The sequence below is a fragment of the Amblyomma maculatum genome, chromosome 6, assembly GCF_055883805.1.
Source record: "Amblyomma maculatum isolate TAMU_Amacu chromosome 6, ASM5588380v1, whole genome shotgun sequence".
In the NCBI taxonomy this organism is placed as follows: Eukaryota; Metazoa; Arthropoda; class Arachnida; order Ixodida; family Ixodidae; genus Amblyomma; species Amblyomma maculatum.
In genome coordinates, this window is record NC_139349.1 from 42,376,910 (window position 1) to 42,382,909 (window position 6,000).

Genomic DNA, 6,000 nt, shown 5'->3' on the forward strand with positions numbered 1-6,000 from the left:
TAGGCTGGCTTCCTGTAGCTATCTTATGGTCTAAATCTACACCTTTGCTTTCTGTGTGTAAATGAAAGCGCCCAGGCATTCACCTTTTACTTTAGTGCTAAAAGCCTCTGTTAATTATTGCGCCTTCTGGTGCCACTGCTAATGCCCTTAGCTTGATCAAATTTCATGCACTTGCATTTGGTTTGCAGTGTGATAATCACAAGTAAGGTGAGCTGCTGAAGTTAAAGTGCTTTGGCACCTGACAGCAATTAATCAGAGTCAAAAAAATTTGATGCCCTTTTTATAATTTTCTCATAGTAGTCCAAGTATCAAAAATGCTGATAGTGTTCCCAAAGGGTTAAAAGTTGCCATAACTTATTTCTCATATTACAATTATGTCCAGTTAGTATGATCCTCTCTGATATCCTCTGATGATATTAACGACTTGGGGAAGAGGTAGTCTTGTTTCATCCATCCCGTACATCGAACCTGAGAGATTTTGCATCCCCCTCTCACTCCCTCTAAGTAGAAAGAAAAACAAAAGCGCCGACAGAACATGTAATATTGCAGAAGAGCTCAGAGGATAACTAAGGTCCGTGATTGTGTGCTCAGGTAGGACAAGGAGGAAGAAAACATCCTCCCGGAGTACTTGCGCCGCTAAGCAGCTAGGTTGTCCCGTATTTACCTGACGCAGCAGGTCTGTATTTCGGGTCGTGTCCGAATTTGCGTCGATATCGAAAGTGTCTCTATATCTAGTATTGAGTCATCTGATTGGTGGAAATGCCAGAACCGGAAGCGGTAACTTCCGGTACCGGTGTTCTCGCTAATCAGGTGATTCGAGGTCGCGGGAGATAGCGACAGTTACGATATTGACGCTGACTCGGAATATGAACTCAGGTTGAAAAATGTATTGTGAAAAATTATCCCGCGCGAACTACTGTACAGTTTCGGCTGAGACGCCGAGTACAATGAAAGTTGTGACTGTTTACGTTTTTCGAAAAGCAAGTTAACATGAGCTTGCCTGAACTTTCAGTAATCGTCGAAAAACTGCACTAGTTTGCAACGGAGAGACTGCAGAACTTTTTGATAGGTGGTGTCCATGGTGGTGTCCAATCTGAACGAGCCACGAAGCACGCTGGGTAATTCTGACTTCCGGCTCGTTCTGCGAGACGCGTGTCTGCTGCGCTGTGCTTGAAACTCAGCATCGACAAGCTTAAATTCGACTCTGCACGTGTTTTATATGCGCGAATGAAGTCATAGGAAAGGTCATAATGATCTGCTCACATGTTATGACCCCATTTAACGTTTCATATTTGAAAAAATAAAACGGGTAAAAATATTGTTGCAAGTGCAACCATTACAGCGTGTGTTGTCTGTTCGCGCTGAAGTTTAACATGCATCATTCATTCGGCCAAAGTTAGTTTTTCGTAGATGTCATTATGCAGTCGCTACATATATCTCTAAAATATACTAGAGTAAGCATTCTTAGAGGTATTTCGCTATCAGAAGCCGGATAATTGGATACCGGCAACCGCAGTACAGCAATACGTAAGAGCGGACTGTCGCGCAAGTTGTCGCTGCGACGGCTAAGAGCTGAAAGCATGCAAATACCAGGTGGATATTGTGCACTTTTTTTGCAGCCTTTACAAAGCTTTCTATGCCGATTCTATGAAGATGTAAAATCGTCAATTCGAAAAGTAAAGACGCAGTATACTGTACTAATGGGCGACTTCAATGCCAAGGTAGGGAAAAAGCAGGCAGGAGACAAGGCAGTAGGTGACTATGGCATTGGTTCTAGAAATAGCAGGGGGGAGTTACTAGCTGCGTTTGCAGTAGAAATAGCAGGAGGGAGTTACTAGCTGCGTTTGCAGAGCGCAATAACTTACGAATCATGAATACCTTTTTCAGCAAACGGAAGAACCGGAAATGGACATGGGAAAGTCCTAACGGAGAGACTAAAAATGAAATAGACTTCATAATGTGTTCAACCCCTGCCATTATGCAAGATGTAGAGGTAATTGGGAAAGTGCGATGCAGTGACCACAGGATGGTGAGGTCCCGAATTAGCCTAAATCTGAAGAAGGAACGCAACGGATTAATAAGAAAGAAACCCATCAACGAATTAGCGGTGAGGGGGAGGGCAGAAGAGTTCAGGATCTCGCTACAGAATAGGTATTCAGCTCTAACTGAGGATGGCGACATTACCCTAGAGGCAAGGAACAATAATTTCAGAGATATCATTACTGAGTGCACGGTAGAAGTAGGCGGTAGGATAGTTAGAGAGGATACCGGTAAGCTGTCTAAGGAAACGAAAGATTTGATTAAGAAACGCCAGAGTATGAAAGCTTCCAATCCAACAGACCAGATCGAATTGGCCGAGATATCAAAGCTAATCAATAAGCGCAAGGTGGCCGATGTAAGGAAGTATAACATGGAGAAAATTGAGCATGTTGTAAAGAACGGGGGAAGCCTTAACGCGGTAAAGAAGAAATTGGGCATAGGCAAAAACCAGATGTATGCGATAAGGGACAAGGTGGGCAACATCATCACTAATATGAACAAGATAGTCAAAGTAGCCGAGGAGTTCTATACAGATCTCTACAGTAGCCAAAGCAGTCAGGACCGTAATGAGATTGGCGGTAGGGAAAAACAGTCAGACGTTCCACCAGTGATGAAGGACGAGGTCAAAAAAGCACTAGAAACTATGAAAAGGGGGAAATCAGCTGGAGAGGATCAGATAACTACAGATTTGCTGAAGGACGGGGGGATATCGTGCTAGAAAAACTGGCCACCCTGTATACGCAGTGCCTGGTGTCATCAACGGTACCGGAACCATGGAAGAATGCAAACATCATCCTCATTCATAAGAAAGGGGACTCTAAGGACCTTAAAAATTACAGACCAATCAGCTGTCTGTTACGTATAAGGTATTTACTAAGGTAATCGCCGGTAGAATCAGGACAACCTTAACTGCAATCAAGCAAAGGATCAAGCAGGGTTTTGGAAACGGTACTCTACTATCGATCATATCTATACCATCAATCAGGTGATAGAAAAATGCTCGGAATATAACCAGCACTTATACATAGCATTCATTGATTACGAAAAAGCATTTGACTCAGTTGAAACCTCGGCGGTGATGCAGGCATTGCATAATCAGGGGGTAGACGAGCCGTACGTGAAAGTGCTGGAAGATATATATAGTGGCTGCACAGCAACCATAGTTCTGCATAAAGAAAGTAACAAAATTCCCATAAAGAAAGGTGTTAGGCAAGGAGACACAATCTCCCCAGTACTATTCACAGCTTGTTTAGAGGAAGTATTCAGAGACTTGGAATGGGAGCAGTTAGGGATAAGGGTAGATGGAGAATACCTCAGTAATCTGCGATTTGCTGATGACATTGCCTTGCTAAGCAACTCGGGGGATGAACTGTAAATAATGATTGATGACCTAGACAGGAAAAGTAGAAAGGTAGGCTTGAAAATCAATATGCAGAAGACTAAGGTAATGTCAAACAACCTCGGGAAGGAACAGCAGTTTACTTTAGGTAGCGAACGATTGGAAGTAGTAGGCGAATATGTCTACTTAGGACAGGTAGTAACCGCAGATCCGGACCATGAAATGGAAATAAGAAGAATAAGATTGGGATGGAGCGCATTTGGCAAGCACTCGCAGATTATGACTAGCAGCTTACCGGTATCGCTCAAGAGGAAAGTATACAACAGTTGCATCTTGCCTGTACTCACCTATGGGGCTGAAACGTGGAGGCTAACCAAGAGAGTTCTACTTAAGTTGAGGACAACCCAGAGGGCTATGGAACGAAAAATGGTAGGGGTAACACTAAGAGATAGAAAGCGTGCAGAGTGGGTAAGAGAAATAACTCAAGTTACCGACATTCTAGTTGAAATTAAGAAAAAGAAATGGACATGGGCAGGACATGTAGTGCGAAGAGAGGATAACCGATGGTCGCTGAGGGTAACAAACTGGATTCCAAGGAAAGGAAAGGGTAGCAGGGGGCGGCAGAAAGTTAGGTGGGTGGATGAGATTAAGAAGTTCGCAGGGGTCAAGTGGATGCAGCTAGCACAGAACCGGGTTAAGTGGAGAAATATGGGAGAGGCCTTCGCCCTGCAGTGGGTATAATCAGGCTGATGATGATGACAAAGCTTTATCGGTTTATGCTGTACTGCCCGAGAGAGTCGGAGCAGCTAGGGTTTCTTGCCTTGCGGTGTACTGCAGCTGCCTGCAAGCATGGCCGGTACACCGTGTTTTAGTTGCTCAACTAAAACTGTGATATATGCGATTATAACAGCGTGTTGTGCTATTTCTCGAGAAGATTTAGATTTACTTACCAGTGCTCGGAAACCTTAAAAGCGTGCACAATGCTATTTTAAGCAACAGCTCAACTTATTTTGTTTACATATGTGCTAGTTACTTTTTTTTTTCTGAAAACTGTTGGAGGTAGAATGCCAAAGAACTGTATCATGGTTAACATCATACTGTCAGTCAATGAAAACATTAGGAGGGTCATGAAATAAATAAAAATCTATCATTTGATTTTTACTTTTGTATTATGAAGATGCAACTGCATGATGCACAAGTTCTATTTTTAGCACTGCTATATATTCATTCTGCATGCATATCAAACCCCATCATGTATGTAGCCAAGATTATACGGCCAAAACCCTCTACTAACGTTTGTTGAGGGCCTGGGTCGGCTAGTAATGTAGCTATTCTGGCAGTCAGAGAGACACCCACTTGCTGAGGCTGCAGTAAAGTGCTCTTTAGCTGCAGTGCATGCGAGAAAACCCCACTCATAAACAAAATTAACCAAGCATAGTGTGTGGGCCATTTTACACCATTTACATACAACTGTGGAAGCTCTCCATGTTTGAAATTTCTATGCTTGATTACCCAATACTGATTGCTGCATTATGTCGGTCAAAAAAGGAAAGTACTAAAACAAAAGCTTTGTTTTATTGGCATCTCTTGAAACCTCCAGAAACTTCAGAATGCAAAACCATCATTTCTTCCAATCAAAGCTGGGAAGAGCCTGTAACTATTTTGCTGTTCTGTACTTGGTGCTTGGGGTCTGGTTGGACAGAAAAACTAGATTGTGTACATTCAGATGTTTCCATAGGCACATAAGCTGTTAATGCGTACCTATTGAAATGTGGGAATGTATAACTTCTGCACTATATGCAACGCGTTCAAGGTAAAAGAGTCAAGTACGAAAAGCTAGGCATAAAGTCGTCTTGTCTTGTGTTTCTTCATGATGAAAGCATCAATTGAAAGCAAGGTATACAAATTGCTTAGCAGAGCTTTGCTATGGGCACCAGAGAAACAGTCAGACACTAGGAAAAAGCCAAAGATAGAAGTGACTATAGTCTTTATTATACAGCCATGAAAGAGCAAAGATTCTTGGAAATAGGAAACCGTTCTCGTACTGTAATTACACCTCATATTACATTCACCGGCAGAACTTTTGCAGCACATTTTTTACAGCATATGATTATATGACCTCCAAGCAAGGCTGATAGTGAGGAATAGTATATTGTGGCAAAATGCCTAGTACAGGCTGTAGAAATGAGCTTCAATAGACCTGTGGGCGAGTAATAGCAAGCTGTAAGAAAATGCACAGAGCACAGATATCTTGCCTCGCAAAATTCATACTTGTTACCTTTACAGACATAAAAGCTGCTAGCTAGGCCAGCCACCGCCTACCTTGCAGAATTTTGCACTTCTTGAGATAGCCAATGGCCACCAGTGCCTTGCTTTCTATATGAAAGCCACGCAGCGAATGAAAATAACACAAACTTTATGTATGCAGCACCTCGGTTTGGATTACAAGTAGCTTTAGACATTCATTTAATTTTCGTATGCATGTTCAGCAGCACCTAGGACATTATAAAACTGCTTTGCTGAACAGCAAAATTTGGTTTTATACCATGTATCTCAGCTGCCAGCTTTTCTATGTGCCATACATGATAAAATGAAAAATAGCTGGACAATATCTATATTAG